This window comes from Varroa jacobsoni, unplaced genomic scaffold, assembly GCF_002532875.2.
Source record: "Varroa jacobsoni isolate VJ856 unplaced genomic scaffold, vjacob_1.0 contig01101, whole genome shotgun sequence".
NCBI lineage: Eukaryota > Metazoa > Arthropoda > Arachnida > Mesostigmata > Varroidae > Varroa > Varroa jacobsoni.
The window spans coordinates 13,106-31,031 of NW_019214582.1; the positions used below are offsets into that span (position 1 = coordinate 13,106).

The 17,926-nt window shown below is 41.8% G+C and overlaps 1 protein-coding gene across 1 annotated transcript in view; it reads left to right on the top strand.

The window, feature by feature from the left end:
* The first annotated feature begins 4,392 nt into the window (after window positions 1–4,392).
* LOC111271837 (plexin-B) overlaps window positions 4,393–17,926 on the top strand; it is a 33,759-nt gene continuing 20,225 nt past the window's right edge. Inside the window, exon 1 of the mRNA XM_086973068.1 lies at window positions 4,393–5,182. The gene's annotated coding sequence lies outside the window, so the exon portion shown is untranslated. The remainder of the gene's footprint in view (window positions 5,183–17,926) is intronic.

Here is a 17,926-nt window from a genome sequence, read left to right on the forward strand (position 1 = left end):
TTTCGTTTGAGCCTTCAAGCCTACCATCGGCCTTTTTGATAGCTTGATACGTAGATGGTTTTTCATCTATTCGTACGAGAGATTACTTTTCAACCGCAGATCTATAGGATCCTTTCAATGCCAATAGCAAGTGCATGTTGATTACGAGAAAGTATTTACAGCAGTGACCCAAGCAAATTTAAGAGTTCCCGGTCGTCGGATCTGTAGTTAAACCCAGTACGCGTTAATAATTATCAAAAACATGATCACACTTTTATTGTATTGGCACATGTTGCAGAATCAATGCACGTCGTACCAACTTAGCAGCATATCCTAGATAGCTATGTAAGAGACAAAGTTGTTTTTGCTATTCGATACTATAATAAACACCATCGACATTGACAATTTTTGTTTAGTTTATTGAATAGTTAATTGGGTTTAGAAAATTTTCCTAACCCATATTTTTGTTAGCCTTCATGGCAAGACATTCTCATTTACTTGGTTAATCCTATGCATTGAGACAAATCTTACCCAGCTAGTCACTTTTATCCAGGCAATAACTTACCGTAGGATTTGTTAATCCTTCTTCAATCATTAACATTATTACCATACAAGATATAACTCCGTGTAAATAGCAACCCGGTGATGTTTTTCCAATTGTATAAGAGGGCACAGAAATTGATAAATGCGAGCGCGTGGTCGCGTAGGCAAAAGTTCGGAAGCTGGGTAAGACAAAAGGAGAATAATAATAATTTTTATTTATTCTTCAGTAATAATTCATGTATGGAATGTATGTATCAGCCAATACAATTGACATAAACGCCAACTATACTGTTATCAGTGATATTTTTTGATTTGTTTTAATTTTCTATCATGACCGCTGTGGGTCATCAGTGTTACCTTGACGTTTCCTCACTGAAGTGCCAGTGAGGTCATATGTCTAAGGGCAGCTGTAAGCAAGAATCCGCCGTAACTTTAAACAGGTTCCTCCTGTTAAAAATATATACATCAAACCGCAGAAGGCTTTTTTTTCCAGAGGATACGCACACTCTCATTCGCTTCATATATTATATGACGTTATTCGCATCCTAAAGCGTATGCGCTCGACCCAATGACGTCAAGCGAACGAACATCCAACCGTGCCGGTGTTTCTAAGGGAATGACAAGGGCTAACTTCGTCCGAGGAATACATACGAGCGGCTGAAATCTTATTGCTTGCTGTAGAAGGTAGTACATTTGCCAAACAATCTAGGCGCTGGTAGAATTAAAAAAGTCGCTGATCAAACAGAGGATTTTCGGAAACATTACGGCCGCTAGGAGGTCAAATGCACAGAAGTGACACGTGGTATGACAAAGATGGTTGAGCTTTTGCAGCACCGTATCATTGCATGAAAAGCACGCACTTTTAAGGGTTAAACTCCAGTCCATTTGAGACTCTCTACGTCAGTTATGCTAGTATCGCTGGTATAAAATACGCCACTTCCAAAATATTTGCCTTAGGCTGGAAGCATATTTTATATAGGCAGAATTTTATATCATCTCATAGAAAAATTCATTCGCAGTGAACCATATGTTGGTACAGCAGCTGTCACATCGTCAGACAAGGGTATTGCGATTGCGCTGCAGACCTTAAGAGCCACAAATATTTAGGTTCAGTACCTTTAAACACGGTTTTATCAGATAAGCCTGTTCCATTTGATATTTTCGGAGATAGTCAGTTGATCATGAATGCTGCGCTGGTTCTCGTTGACAGATAATACGTAGTTATATATAGATCTATACAACGCGAGTAAAATCTCTAGGGCCACCGTCAAAATGTACGTAACATGCATTTCGAGGATTAAAGCTTTATCTAGAAGGCTTGCGTTCAGATAACTTGAGTAGGCTTGATCGTCGAGCAAAAGATAAGAACTAAAAATAAGGCCAAATCGCCGTATTTACTCGATACGAGGGGAGTACACTAACGCTTAAGCCGAAGTACAATTTCCCTACTTGATTTTTTTACAAATTTAGTCAATTTTGTGAGGGGCGTCTTGTTGACTATCTCTATGTGCGATGTTTGTGGCGCATACTGTGCGTCAAAAGGATCGATACGCAACCGCCGTCTGCCAAACATTTTACTTTCGCGAGGGCTTCTAAATATGAGGTAGCTATTCATTTCGAAAAGGCGGATATTTTTGCCGGCGTAAAATAGAGTATTGCGTTTTTATGTAGATTTTCGAGTTTTACGTCCAGCGCTATTGCCTAACTCTTGATTCAGCCAGCTGATGGATCTTCCGGGGCAAATCGAACCGTGTGTCCAAGTTCCGCTCTGTCCCTGAGCAACTTGACAACACGGCGGCATTATGGAGGCACAAAATATACACTCGAAAAGAAAATCAATTTTTCACTATTTGTATCTATGAAGGGATAAATGCCACGCGAATGAGCTATCCCCGTAATACGTAAAAACGTAATGCATTTAAAAAAAATAGGTAACACATTTAGCAAGTAAAGCTATTCAGCGTTTCCTTTCCTTACGCAGTTGATGTCAGGTGCCGTGAAAATGAGAATCGTTTCAGAAGTAGCTTTAGCCTATGTTAAGAAGGCCACACCTAAATGGATTCTATATTGAATAGCCCATTTAGTATAATTCTCATATGACGATCCTTATTTAATAACGAATATCGGGTTTGTGGACAGGAGCTCTGCTGACCTACGCTTTTGTCTATGCTGCGATGAGATTTTGACTACACTGACGCTCAAGTACGACTTATCACGCGTGTTCGGATCTTTATCGTCGCACTGCGGCACGTTAACTTAGGAACGGCGAGTTTTATTATCAGTTTGGTCATATAGTTGATGCAGAGTAAAAAATCTAAACGAAGCCACTTTGCAGAACTTTTCGGCTCTTTTCTATGGCATGACCGTAGATTGATTTAACCAAAGATTCGAAAATATTTCGCATAAACGCGCATCCATTTTATCCGTTCACCTTATTGTAGGTTTCGAATGATGCGACACGTCCAACACATTTTACACTATACGATTTTAACACGTTTTACATTATACCTGTATGGTACTTGCTATCGTGTGATAATCTGTTAACTCGCTGAAATGGTATATTACTTTTATTTCGAAGGCGATTAGACATTTACTGTATCTCATTGTGAAGAATAGTTATATTATGTCCTAATAATGAAGAATAATTACATCTCAAACTCTTCTTGCCAATATATACATATATATATATATATATAACTGCTACAACCTGAGCTAATCTGTTCTGTCTGTCTAGGATGTTATACAGTCCGGTTCGCTGTGTAGTCGCGGGTTGCGCTGGATATTCCATGAAGATCAAGTAGTATAAAACGAGGAAATGACAATATTTGAAACATGAAGTAAGACTCGACTTCAGCAAGGTGACACAGAGGTACACAAGTAACGTTTCGCAGGACATGTAGATTCGAGAGAGGATTATGTAGGGGTGAGCTATTCAAATAAGAAGCCCGTTTAATCTCCAGAACTCGTATGCCAGGAAAATAAGTTCAGGCAAACAGTTACATCATACGGACGAAAAACGAACAGCACCGCACAGGTGATGGCATAAAATATCTCGTATCTACCAAAACAAACGATATGAACTCAATATTTCAAGCTTATTCGATGGGCCAGTAATGCCGTCGACAACATAACCTCAAAGCACAAGCCAAATAGCTAGGATATTAGATAAGAAAGTAGTTAGACGGGAACTATGCGACTAACGATTAAGTTATGTAACAGGCAACGGAGCATTAAGTTTGCCTGACAAGTAAAGGAATCTTATGCCTCGGTAAGCCACGAACAAAACATTTTTCAATCACCGTTTCGCTGGTTTGAAGTTAAAAATACATTCAAAAGTTCGTAGTCGTAGAGCTGTAATGGTATCGGAGCGTATATGTTAATACAATCAGCATAACACTTGACCAGATCAAATGCAAGGATGTATCCAGCACACCATAAAATATTATTATACAACAAAGATACCATGCAGTGTACACTTAATCGTGGGCCTAGGCTCGACCTACAGTTGCCCGTCAGTACTGGAGTGATATGCAGCTAAAGTTGCTTACCCATTTCGCTCGACTAATCTGCCTTCCCTATCCCTCAATCAATCAGGTGTGTCTTCAACAAACAAACGTGTGTCTCTTTCTGTTCCTTGTTCTAGCTAACTTCCTTGCTCGGCCAAAGTCCTTACAGAGTTGCCTTTACAACGCTCTCGTCAAGAGACACCCCGAAAAGTGAGGCTACAATCGCATCACACGCCCATTTAGTGCTCAAGGTGGCCACGACGAGGCGCCACGGTCGCTACGCCACCAAGTGGACACTGTGCGTTTCCAGACAGCGCCATGGAGGCAGCATGCCCTCTAGCGGTTAGGCAGACTCATTCGAGCCGTCACTCTGCAGCTGCTCACATCGTTCTAAGCTCTAGCCGAGGGTTCACGCAGCGCGACCCTGTGAAGTTAGGGAATCGAGGAACAAATTGAGTGTGGTTAGGTCCAGAGTGTATTTCTCGCGTTGCTCGAGCCGCTGGTGGCCAACAGATCAGCCCTGCCAATGATCATGGTCGTATGCTGTTGTGGCGTGAGTAGAATGAAAGGAACCCAACAGTTATGGAATTAATTTTCAATTAGTAGCGAACGGGTCATAGGATCGATCGTACGTACACAGTGTCAGAAGCCGTCAAAGCTATTGGTCACTGTCTAATTTATGTGAAATGTGCTAACTGTGATCAGACTCTGAGGAAGGATTAAACATATGTGTATAGTGAGTGTAAAGAGAAAAGTCTACAAGCAAAAATGTGATTATGGCGTTTGCGGATTGATAGAGCAATTGATAATAGTGAGCTAGCCGGATTATTTGCGATATTTACTAGAGAGAAGAAAACTAAGCAAAAAACCTAGAGAATCGCGGGGATTGACATTGAGCCAACACTAATCGAAAGTGACTTCATTAAATGGTGAGAAACTCTTTCGTTACGAAACGAAGATACTTTACGTTGTGGTGTTGTGGATAGTAAAGGTTTGCATTTGAGGATTTCTAAATACACTAGTTCGTGTGATCTGCGAAGGTACACGTACTTACACGCAATTCAAATTGGCTGAGTGTTGTTCCCTTTTTGAAAAAAACAGGAAAAGCAAGTCGCCAAAGTCGCTGGAATAAAGAGTAATATCCACAGTCTCAGGTAAGCTTGAACAATAATAGGGGTTTGATGAGACTCAAGAGAACTGGTAGGCCTGCATTGCCCGTAATAAATTCATTGTAGAAAATAATTTCAACGATGTGCCAAGTTTAACGTTTTCCTGTCTACCCAATAATAGAGAGTACCTATCTCATTGCCCCTGCACCTGTATACGAAGCACATGTTGGGATTACGTCAAAAAACCCTTTTTGTCTAAAGGAGTAGGAAAATGCAACTCTTGCCACCACCTGTACTTTAAGTGTTCTAGTGCCCACTCGCTAGTGAGCTGTTCTGAACTACTGTAAAACAACTACGTTGGTAGGCATTTTTCTCTGTGATAAAGTCGTGCACAACGTACCGCTAGTATCAAGTCGGCTGACGTTCATCCTCCCAAGGTCAAAAGTTTTCCCACAAAGTGCTTACAAATGGTGGTGTTATTCCAATTCGAAATTGAAGCTGTTCACTCCTTTTCCTTTCGAGTGATATGTAACTTCACTCGAAACTTTGCTAACGTATACTGCGGGTAACAGATTATTCTTAGAGAATAGTCTCTAGATAGTAAAACTTCACCCTCAATATCATCTGATCGTGTCAAATGATTCAATCAAGCCATAGCCTGCTTACATATTGCATTAGCTGATCGTCACATGTACTACGGTACAGTATATCACATCTGATGATGAGCCACATAGCAAAACATTGGAGTGAAACATAAACACCTCACTCAATACTGCAGGTAAAAATAACAGTGTTTAGTAATTTTTACGCTCGACAGGTACTGTTGTTAGAAGCCCATTGCGAGAAGACAATCTCGTAAAACACGTTGGCAACAGTCAAGGGTTTACTCTTACAAGCCGTGGCCATTATTGGTTTTGTGTGCTCTAAAGCTGGAGGTTGCTCAGTATATCCAGTTTTGCGACCAACGCAGATTATGGTATACATAATCTGCATACTTGGACCTTTTCAAAGTTAACTGCTCGGACTAGGGTGTACATTCTTTCGAATCTTCGAAAGCATCTAAGCGATGCCACGAAACATCAACAAGGTCTAAGCAACAGGGATCTAATCTAGAGATTCGTGAAATTAAAGTTCGCTAAGTTCGCTAATAAAAAAACGTTGCTTGCAGCCATATGTTGCTGTTTGAAACAGCCCGGCAGGTGTTTCATTGCTTTGTGCCGTTATGGCTATAACAGGATAAAAAACTATTAAAACTTGAAGAAGTCCCTAAACTTAATTAGTAGTAGAGTGTTGGCCAACCTGGATACATTCAAAAATCTTTGTAGTTTATAAACTAAGCTACTTTTTGTAAATATAAATAAATATTCTATGACACAAATGTCTATCAATGGCATACTGGAGCACTAGAGGCGATTTTCGCAACTCTGACGCATGGCACTGTCGAAGGCAATTTTTTTTTTAAAATAAATTAATCATGCTGAAGCAATTTCGTGGGTAATTAAAAACGCTACTCTTAGCGAATCTACTATTAACGATAGCTGTTAAAAAAGTATGGTGTCGAATCGCTGAATTTTTCAAAAGTGTCCAGTAACTACAAATTACCATCCAATATCACTAGACGTATTTTAATTGACTACCTAAATTATTATCGTTGGATGTCACACTGTAATACAACCTATTGTGTCAGATACGACAATCCCGATAGGTCTTTGGGCGTCGTTTCGTATTATCTCTGAAGATACGCACGTAAGTCGGCGAGTTTGCGAGCTTCTCCTGCTGCCCCTGTTGTTGACTTGAATGTAAAAACAATTGATAGAAGTCATTTTGCCGTGCACCGTCTGCGGACGCACCGAATCCAATGGTCGACACACTGAATTGCCGAACTGAGGCATCACACACCAACGAGGCCCGGCCTGCCAAACTTAGCACGTGTGGTAAATTACCCTCGAGCACGACGGAAGAGCACCTTGCCTCCATCGCACCCGCTGATACAACCACCAGCACCTTCGCCGCAGTCGCCGTCACCGCTATTCGCTGTCAACCGCCAAAACCTCCGGTACAAAAACGAAGCATTATCACCGGCGGCTCTGCGATCGACCGACCGACTCGACTCGGCTCGGCTACCTCCGATCCGCAGTGTCCCCCGTAATAAACAATTTTACCCCTACAGACCCCTCAGTTCAAAACCCGGCTCGCGCATCTCCGTACTCTTGTGTTATAAAACGTACTGAACGGTAACCCCTCGGCACCTATGCCCTGCTTAGCTGGGCTGTCGCTGTACGCTCCGTGCTCTTAGACGGAGCTCTCAGCTGGTTCCGTTGAATAGGATGGGTGGTGCTCATGACACGGATCTATTCGCTCATTGCCCCCCTGGTGACTTGCTTCGTTCGTCTGCTCCGTTTGCCCTTAAACCTATAGTACTACCTCTACTGCTATATCATAACTAGTTCACTTGATGAAGTTGGTATGATTGTGACTAGCATCGCAGCTGCTTGTTCTACTATGAAGTTCTCTTCGAAGAGGGAACAATATAGTCAATAGCTGCTGCTGTTGTTGTTGTTAGCAGTTGATTGGATTTTTTCTGATCCATATAAATTTTTCGTCAGCGTGGCCATCGGGAACGTGGAAAACTATTGTTACATAGGATCGGATCCCGATGACGCAATGGTAAGAGTGAACAAGTAGCTATTATTTGCTCACAACTTCAATTGTTACAGTTTGGAACAGCTGGCGTATTTAAAAGTAATAACCTGTCTATCTAGTCGCTACCGAGCTGCTAAAACTGTGTGTTTATTTGTTCGACCCATATGATCCTCGTGGTGATTGGTTTGAGCTGACTTTTTCTGCTTTCACCTTGAGCGGCTAACTGGGCGTAGGATTTCTAGTTTTACTAGCGTGTAAAATAGTGAATTTACGGAGGTAGTTCATAATTAATGAGTAAGTCCGTGTATATGTTGGAGGACGGATTAACTGAGGTTCCGAAAATACAAGAACGCTCTAACGGGAGAGCAAAAGTAATTATAATGTTGCAAATGAGTCCTAGTAGACTTTTGGCGTGACACCATATGCACGAAACATTGACGTTAGCTTGATATATACAGGTAGATTTGCTCGCGAAACTTGTTTTGGCTTAGATTGACTATTTTAAAAGCGAGCTGAGATAGATGCAGCGTTATTAGTGGGTAAAAGACATCATTAAGACAGAAAAAGTGAGGAGATCACTAGAATACCTTAGTAGGCTAACAGGACCACTGACGTACAGTCTGACGGAGCTACATGTTACACTGAGAACGTGACCAATCATTTGGACGGGTTAACTGCAACAGGATCACCGAGGCACGATAATAGATCGACTCAATAAGGAGAATATAGGATAGCTAGCTGCAGCGAGAATTTCCACAACAGGATTTTCGGAGAACTGAAATCGGCCAGATCACTGTAGTCGTGTTCCGGTATCGTCGTCGACTACATGTTATGAGGCTAGACGTAAAGCGAATAATGAAATAATTATAAAAAAGATCAAAGAATTGTAATTGGGGTAACTATTGGTGTGTGCCATAACTTAGCGTAGGTTGGGTGTAACGTGAACGAGTGAAATCAACCATGGAATGGAAAATCGTTTCTGGTTTGTGCTCGTTACGACTACAATTGCCTCGTCGCATTTTTTTTTTTTGTTTTTTTTTTTGCATTTTACATTTTAAATCGAAACGTTTATTCGAGTCCGTTCTATTTCGAGATTGCAAGGCACGAGTCGCACTTATGTAGTAAAGCACCACGCGTTTACTTCTTCGCTGATAGTAACATTAGATAAGTTTAACTCGAATATGAAGTATACCGTACGTCATGGAACGTACAAACAACTTGACCCAATATCATACATGCCTGACACAATATACATTAAAGTACACAACTGATGGTTGTATCGATCGACAAATATTGGCAATTTAGGAGTGATGTGGTACGTTGTTACGATGTGTTGTCGCTAAGGGTTATACGTTTCCGTATTTTATTGACGGCCGAAACCATTTTTTCCTAGTGTCTCAATCTTACATCGTTAACATCGATATTTTCATTTAATCTACGCTCGCACGTAACGTCCAAGCAGGTGAATACGGACTGGGATAAAAAAAATCGAACTCTTCAAACGTATATTTAAGACGTTGCCGGACAGAAGATCGTTGCTTCTAACTCTATGACACGACATTTTGTTAGACTAGTTGTGAGCAGCCTGGCATCCACAGAGCGGATAGGTAATACGCTTTAGAATTTTGCGGAGTGCGGCAATCCGTTAGGACCAACGGCACAACAACCATGACCACTGTGGAAACAAGTCAAAGCTATGGTGGGCCGTTTCTCAGGCCTGAAGCCTAAATAGAGCACCGGTGTGTGGCGCATCGCTAGCGCTGGCCGGTGCATGGACGGCAGGTGGGAGGGGGTAGAATTGAACTGCAAAACAGTTCTTCTTCCGCGTTCGACCCTGCCTTTTCATTCATCTTCCACCCGTCATGTATTGCTACCGCTAACTTCTTTACGACCCCTCTGTATGTTAGGTCTCTTGCTGCCTCGTCGTTTCCTCAGCCGACGACTGAGCATACCCGAGCCCCAATGCCAGCAGTGTTAAGGGGTTGCCGTTAACAGCGACGTTCACTGTTTTTCTACGCGTTTCTTGTTCAGTCCCCCCTGCACACGTTCATTTAAGTAATGCTTTCCCCGGCCGCCTCGATGCTAAAAGTAGGGTGCGTTGCACGAACGAGTTGTAATGGCTGCGGTAGCAGCTGATCGAAAAACCCTTGAATTATTCTACCCTTTTGCGACGTTTTTCTCGTTTTATTTTCACAGCATCGCTTGATTTGGCACAGTTTTGTCGCCATCTGGCCGTGAGGATGCGCGAGCCCGAGCAGGTGACGAGCGATCGAATGAAAACAAGGGAGCGTTGATAACACGAAAAGTGATGGCTTGTATATTCTTTCCCATGCATATACCTGTAAATGATGCCGTTTATTCCGCCGGACAAAAACGAGCAGATATGTGTAAATGTCTCTTTTCTCTGTGTTGTGACTGCCACTGCGTCTAGGCATATATTCTACATATTTGCTAATGCACAGTCATGCCAGTTTGTCGTTATATTAGAAAAATACGATACAGCATCGTACAGGTAACATAGAGGTATCATCTAAACTACTATACTTTCTGATTAATTAGTTCTCTACTTAGTTACAATCGATGAACTTCCGCCATAATGAATATGCGAAAATGTTGATGCAATAAGCTATTCTTCCGTTTAATGATTGAACTGAGTACCAGAGATATCGCTTTGGCAGAGTAGGTTGCGTCTCTATATTTCTGCATAGACGAATCATATATACCATGTACAAGCACTAAAGGTATCTCAAATGCCGTTCGAAGCAATATTCGTAGTCGTCTGCAAAAAGGGGTCGAACGAAATCAAGCAGTTGCATATATCTCGCATACATTCTGGTTAATGTTAAAGCACCCCCCTACACTACATCAGACCACGAAGTCATACGTGTGCATTCCCACGTCGTTTCGATTCAACCGAACTATGAAGATGAAAAAAAAACACATTTAGATTTTCATTACAGAATATATTTTTTAGCCTGTACATACACCATCTGATTTCCTCTGCTTTTTTGAGGTGAACGTGTTCAAATGGCCAGTGCAGGTTAGACGAACTTTATGATATGAGGTTCTTCTAAAATGCTATTCAGATTGTCTAAATCAGGCCAAAGGATTAGGTAATAATTATAACAATTGCAATGTATGATAGTGGCCTATTCGTTCTATATAATACACACAAAACTATGTACCTGTAAATGACATGTTTCAAAGTAAAAGCATGCTCACCGTAATCTTATCGGCTTACACTGTGCCTACGAAATAATGGCAATAGCTGTAAAAGTTTATATTCGTCAACCAAATTTAATTTAATTTGTGTACACTAGTTGCATGTATACGAGAACGTGCGTATACTCTCAAAGCAGACGTTCGAACAAAATCCCTAGATTATCTCCCCTATTATCGGTGCCGTTCGTCATCCATCGTTTTCATATGTCACACTGACGATATCACTACGACAGACTAAGCCATCATCATTCACGCCTGAATATCAGGCTCAGATAGAAAGAGGGTCATCGTGGCAGGGCGAATTTAGTTCAAGCTGGAACCAGATTTGAGCTTTACATTCGATTGTAGCATACATCCGCCGGCATGTTTCTAGCTGGCATGCATACGCTTCGCAGCACACGCGTCCAGGCGTTCACTATACAACTCGCTATATAGTTGAAGCGTAGAAGCACCAGAGATGTCGACTAGACTACACGCGCTTATTGCCCTGGTTCCCAGCCTACTATAACGTGTTCTCGAGCACGTGAGCTAGCTGGGTCGCGCACACTTCCCGCGCGCTTCTGCCCGAACAGAAGCTCAGAACGAGCTGTTACATAGGCGGCGGCGGCGGCCACTCTAGCCATATCCCTATTAGTATCTGTTGCCCCTATCGCCTGAGCGTAAACGAGAGATTTGCAATGTAGTCATTCAGGGTTGCGCCATCAGAAGTGTTATACCAGCGCCAAGTGAATGTAGGAGACTGGCACACAGAGATGACCTACAATTCTCGCTGTCGGTACGACGTCGTAGATGCATAGCCGAGATACGCCCTGTATCGCTTGGGGTCGCACAATCTCTATGCATGGCCTATGAGTCATCCGTGCTAGTAGTTTTTATTGGATGTTGGGGGGCATTGACGTCGATGTCTTCTTCGTCTTTGCGTTACGTGTGGCCCACAGCATGTGGGTCTTTGAAGGCTGCAACAGGCCCCTGATTCTTCCCCACGTGGAATTCGACTTGCTCAGCGGAATGTGGAATTTTCAAATACGTGATAGCTGGAAAGCAGCAAAACAGCTGCGATGGAGGTTACTTGCAGAACCCTCCCTTTCTCATCTTCCGGTCATGCCTTGACTTGGCCTGAGTTAAGTTGCGTTGCCTAGAAAGCTGAGCCATCGCAATAACTGTGCAGTGGCCTGATGCGTACCCACGAAAGGTCTGGCTGCACTATATCGGTCTCGAGCGTGTTGATTATCTCAGCGATTCACCACAACGAATCCGAACATCGATGGCCGGTGACGTGAAGAGTCGCAAGCAGCACTTCGTCGCCTGGATAAAACTTTTCACTTTCTATTGGAATTCCATTGAGGTAGGCGCTGTAGAAGACGTTTATAGAGAAATGTTAGTTGTACGGCGGCGAGTACGCCGATTGTGCTACGCCGGAAGAAACAGGTACAGAACTTGTGAGAGTAACGGAAACAGTGAAGTCTGCCGGAGGTAACGATTCATTTGCTTCCTTCGGTTGTTAATAAAACTGTCTTTTTGGTCGGAGTGGAGGACGCAATGTTTAAAATTACAGACGAATTCAATAGTATTACATCAGTGTTTCGGCACGTTATAATAAAAGAACATTAATTAATAACATACGATACTGTAGGTCTTTGTTTATAGAAATCAAAATATGCTTTCATAGTACAATTGTTTACATTGTAACGTTTTATAACAATATACATCCACAGATGTGGTAGATAGAAAAGAAGTATGTTAAATTACGACAGTTTTAAAAGGGGACATAACAACAAAGGGTATATATTATACAGTGTATAAGTCATGCCGAAAAGACCCATGTCAGAAGTAGAAACATGGTTCCAATATAAAATCTGCGACTTATAGAAGAATCTATAAAAGAAGACACATTTTTCTTACTTTCGCGCTTAACCACGCTCTAGAATATGGGCAAGTCGATTCTATGTATGCGATTGTTACGCACGTTACTAAGAATATATATATATATATATATATGGGTTCCGTATGGTAGTGTAGCTCGTACACGAACGCATATATGCGTCGTAGCAATGGTTCAAAAGTAACGTATCTGCCTGCTGAATATAGGGAAGCGCTTATAGACAGATACATTTTGTTTTATGCTATCTTACACAATATTTAGCAGCAGTACCTAGTGATTCAGCAAAGCTTTTTTTAAGTGTACATACCCATTTTTTACTGGAACGTTACCACCGACTTACTGCAAGAGAAATTTATAAGTGACCGAGTTGATAACAATTATTATACACACATTGGTTTCACACACACTTTTAACGACTGAATTAACGAAAAGTCTGTACACCTTTCCATATTCAATGCCCGCAAGTTGCCTTCCTATCGCTACGTATAAAATTCTTACATTTTGCAAAAACTTTTTTTTATATCCACTCGATTGTTATTTACTACTGATCAAGCCGCTCGTCGAAACTGCTCCACTAGCGTTCTGGTACAATTTTAACTAGAAATTTTTGACGTCTTCTGTATTATACATTTCGTCGAGGCAACTCGACCGAAACAGCTCAAAACACTTGCTCTGTATATAGAAATGAAGCTATTGCTAAAAGTACAGCCCAAGAATGATTTGTCAACTTTAAAATCACTGAGAAGATCCGAAGGCACCTTCAAAGAAAGGCAGCCGGCAAACAAACTAAAAATTGGCCGAAAGGATGAATCACAGTCATAGGACCGTCATTAGCCACTTCATGTCTCTTGGGTTTACAGGGAAACTTCGAGCTTGGGCTCTCTGAATTCAACAGGGAATTACTGCTCAGTGCTGCCTCTCAGTACTTTTCGTATTGACACAATGTCGAAATTTTGCACAGAATTGTCACCGGCGATGAAAGGTGGTTTTTGTACTCCAACATGAATTAGAGATCGGAAAAGCTAACTTCAGGAGAGAAGCCAAGTCGCAGGATATAACCGTACCGTTATTTATAAGATGTTTTGCTTTGCGTCTGTTGGGCCTGCAAGGGCTTGAATCAGTGGAGATTGCTCTCTACGTTTACTTGCTTCAGTTACGTCGAATCAACCAGACTATTCGGAAAAGATTTGATCGACGGGCTCATATAATCCTGTTACGTGATAACGCTTGGCAACATACGGCAAACATCGTGCAAAAGCTGCGCTCCCAGACTTCGAATGAGAGGTTTTGCTGCGCGCTCGATATTGTTCGGACTTCGCACCGTTTGCAGAGCATTCACCTTTGCACTTTTACCTTCGACCCAAGTGAACAACTCAAAGCATTGCTGGAAAACTTCTCCCAAACGAAACCCGCTCTTTTCTCACAAGTTGCCATATATCATTCAGTGCAAAGATGGTAGAAACTCGTAAACAATGACGAGGAATACATGGTATACCGACTTATTACCACACGAGTAAAGAGTGTGTGTTTTTCATTCCACCAACAGGTGTGGGAACTTTTTTCTAACCTACTATTTATATCCCAAGCCGAGTGAATCACTGTGTCAGACACTCCATCCAAACCATACAGATATGAAGAAGCACCGACGCGACATTATAAGGCATCTTCTACACTACGAAGTAAGCTGAAAACACAACCGGACCTCCTGTATCTACAACTTCCTTCTCCTTGTATAGCAAGATATTGTAAAGCGTTGTCAGTTAGCAATAAGCAATATTTATGACGCGAACTCTGAAAGCGCCTAGGGAGCTTTATAGCTGCTTTCTCTACATTAAAGCTGTCGCCCTAACCGATATACTAAAACCTCGAAGACCTAATCAAGAAAGAAAAATAGTATCAACAGTAAACAAGCTAATTAGTGTTCTAACTTCCTTTGAGTCTGCTTGGATCGCTACGTATTATGCGTTATTCCATTTGCCCCTAGATTTCCTTAGTGAATGATATGTCTAGTTCTGATGCCCTCAAGTGCTCGTTTACCGGACTGCTATACTATGTGCCGTAACAAGGACGACTTACCTATGTCCATGTATAGAGCAAAAAATTCTCGACTTGAATATTTTGTAAGTTACTATTCGAAAAAGCTATGTTACTTTAGTACCACTAAAATTCACATACACATTGAATACGATGGCATTAAAGACTGGCCAAGCCCGCGGATGCTGATATAAATATCCGAAATGGGTAGGGATTTCTATCCAGTGCTGAATAGGGCTAAATAGAAATACCTGCTGACCACGATTTACACGCTCACGCTATGCCGTACATTTAGATACACAACAAATGAAATGCTACAGGCGTGGCCCTAGCACCTTACTTACGCTCACTTAATAAAGACGTGACGATGAAGTGTTGTCCGCAGTATTACGCGGATCCATTTCTCTTATTGTGCTATATCCACGGACCGTATAACGCCAGGTCGTGATAAAGCTTCCAGTTTATATCTTTCTCAAAAATCTCATTTCTGCTTATACGCACGGCCGCACTTCATAAGTCATTAACCGGCCCTGGTCAGTCGGGCATGCTGTAGGTAAGGGCAAAAGTATCAAGCAGTGTCAAATTCCGCTTCACTTATAACTTTAGCAGTTTACTCATTTTACGAAAAACACGCCACTCATTTGCGCGAGGTAAAGATTAACTTCTGTCTTTTCACCTAACATGGAAACTTTTTAAAGTTCTTCAAATATCTGTAGAGAACAATCCACAAACATTCATATTCGAATAGTAGCCTATGAGCGTTAAATATCTATACTAAACAGTCTTCAGTAGTCGTAGTAGCTCTGTAATGATTAGTATTAGAAATTTGTTAATTAAGTGACCCGAACGTAAATGTTTCAGCGAATCTCCAGCGGGCTTCAGTGGATCATTCTTTAAAGAGCAAGACGTAATAGACTCACTTGGCTTAGGGTGCCGCCACCACTCGAGGGGTTCATGTTAATAGCATTTATGGAAATTACAGCGGTTCCCCTTCAGCTTTCCTCATCCGTTCATTCGATCCGTTCACGGAGGGGCTCCAGCTGCTGCGCAGCTATTCCTGCTACTATTAATTCTGCCAACTGCTGTTTCGACTACATATATATACATATATTCTATTAATAAAGTCCCCTGTTTTGTTGCTTTTTGGTGGTAGCAGTGATGGCGCTCATTATTTAGCGGAGCCTAACAAACTCCCCTACCCGCGACCGGTCCGAAGACGATGGGATACGAACGCACTACTCCACTTGGGCGTGAGTAGAGCCAATGAGAGGTTCCTAAGCTCTTGACCACTCCGTCAGCACCAATGGAAGTGTCGGTTGCCACCCACACACCACAGTGGGCCAAAGGCTCACTGCTTCGTCGTCTGTTCGGTGGATGGTTTTAGCACATGGGCCGCTGCTATCCGTCACTGGGTTTCGCGTTGGTCGCGTTCAATTCTCTCAAAGACGAAACTGTTTTTATCAGTTCTATTCCTCGGTCCCACGATGCCCCCCAAAGGGGCACAGGGCACACATTTTGCTCCTAAGCAAAGCATAGAGAGAGACGGCGAAGCGTTTTCCCACTTGGCAGTATTGAGCTAGCAGGTGAACCACTTAAGTGGATAGTTCTGGTGAATATGCATGAATGAAGAAGATTTCACCAGGGGTGGAACTGGGAGATATTTTGCGCTCGTCGATGTACCCCACAGCAGTAATATCAGCGCCTGATTAGTATTTCCCCCGCTGCCAGTAACTCTGTTTCTGTATTGTGTGGACATAATGTGCCTGACATATGGATATATTCATAAGGTATATATTTTCTAAGTATAATATAATACTGGTTTAATCGCAGGCTGGTATTATACGTAAGTCCACAGCCTGAAACTCTCTCTCTTCGTTGGTTTTAGAAACCTCATTATTGCAACCACCGAAGACTTCAACAAATAATTATCTCTTTCACGGCACCTTACAATCAATCTCCATTCTTTATGCCCTAATCACTTCTCCAATCTGAACAACTCAATAAATCATTCATCTTTTTTTCTTTTGCTTCTTTATCTGTTTATCCCTTTATTAGGCCATTGCACTATCATTAGTGTTGACAAACGATACGATACGTAGTATACTTGCTGTAGCATCGTATGTCAATAAAGTAAGTTCTGAATTCGACTGAGATTGTTGAACTTCAATATGACCAATTCTACTTACCTGCTGAAACCCAGTTTTGCAAATGCTTTAAATTGTTGTTTATTTTGGTTGCAAAATTTTGCACTGCATATATATAATAGCAAGCCATCAGAGGCCTAATTTAAGAGGCCAAAAAAGACGTTCCTTGGAAATGTTTCTATCTAATCTTGTGGAGGGTAGTTTTCTCTCTTTGTTTCGAACTGCGTGATATTCGTACTACTATACTGGTGCTACATAGGCACAAAAGAAAATCGTTATTTCGAGCTGAGCCGCTTGCGTGATAAGGCTACTACGACCTTATGGGCTGGCGTTTCAGGCGTAACCTACCGGAAGAGAAAAGTAACTCAAATATAGTTTAAAGTTTCTTTCTTTTATTTTTGCAAAAATCCACAAGTATATTCCGCATAAGCAGTATTCCGTATGCTATCTCTCTGGCGGTCTTAGACGAAATGCGATCAATAATAGCTATAAGCTTCTAGAAACAGCAAGCTCACGGCCAGGTTATGACAACACGAGTTTCCTTAGTTGTTGTTTTCCAAGGTTGGTCGGGCTTGCAGGTTACGACCCGGACCAGATACCTGGATCAATCTCGACAAGTAACGACTTTTGCGGCCAGCCGTTATGAACTAGGAAAGAGTATACATTGTAATGTAAACAGACGACGATCTTTTATATAGCTACAGGTGCAGAATAAACAGTCGTCAGTGAAACGCAGAGGTGCGATGTTAACGAAGAAAAGAGAGCTCGGTTACGAGATATTACCGTATTATTGTGTGTTGTCTTAGTCGTTAGTGGTTCAGTCCAATTAAGGGCAAATGTTAGATGAGCCTTTTTTCAATTAAT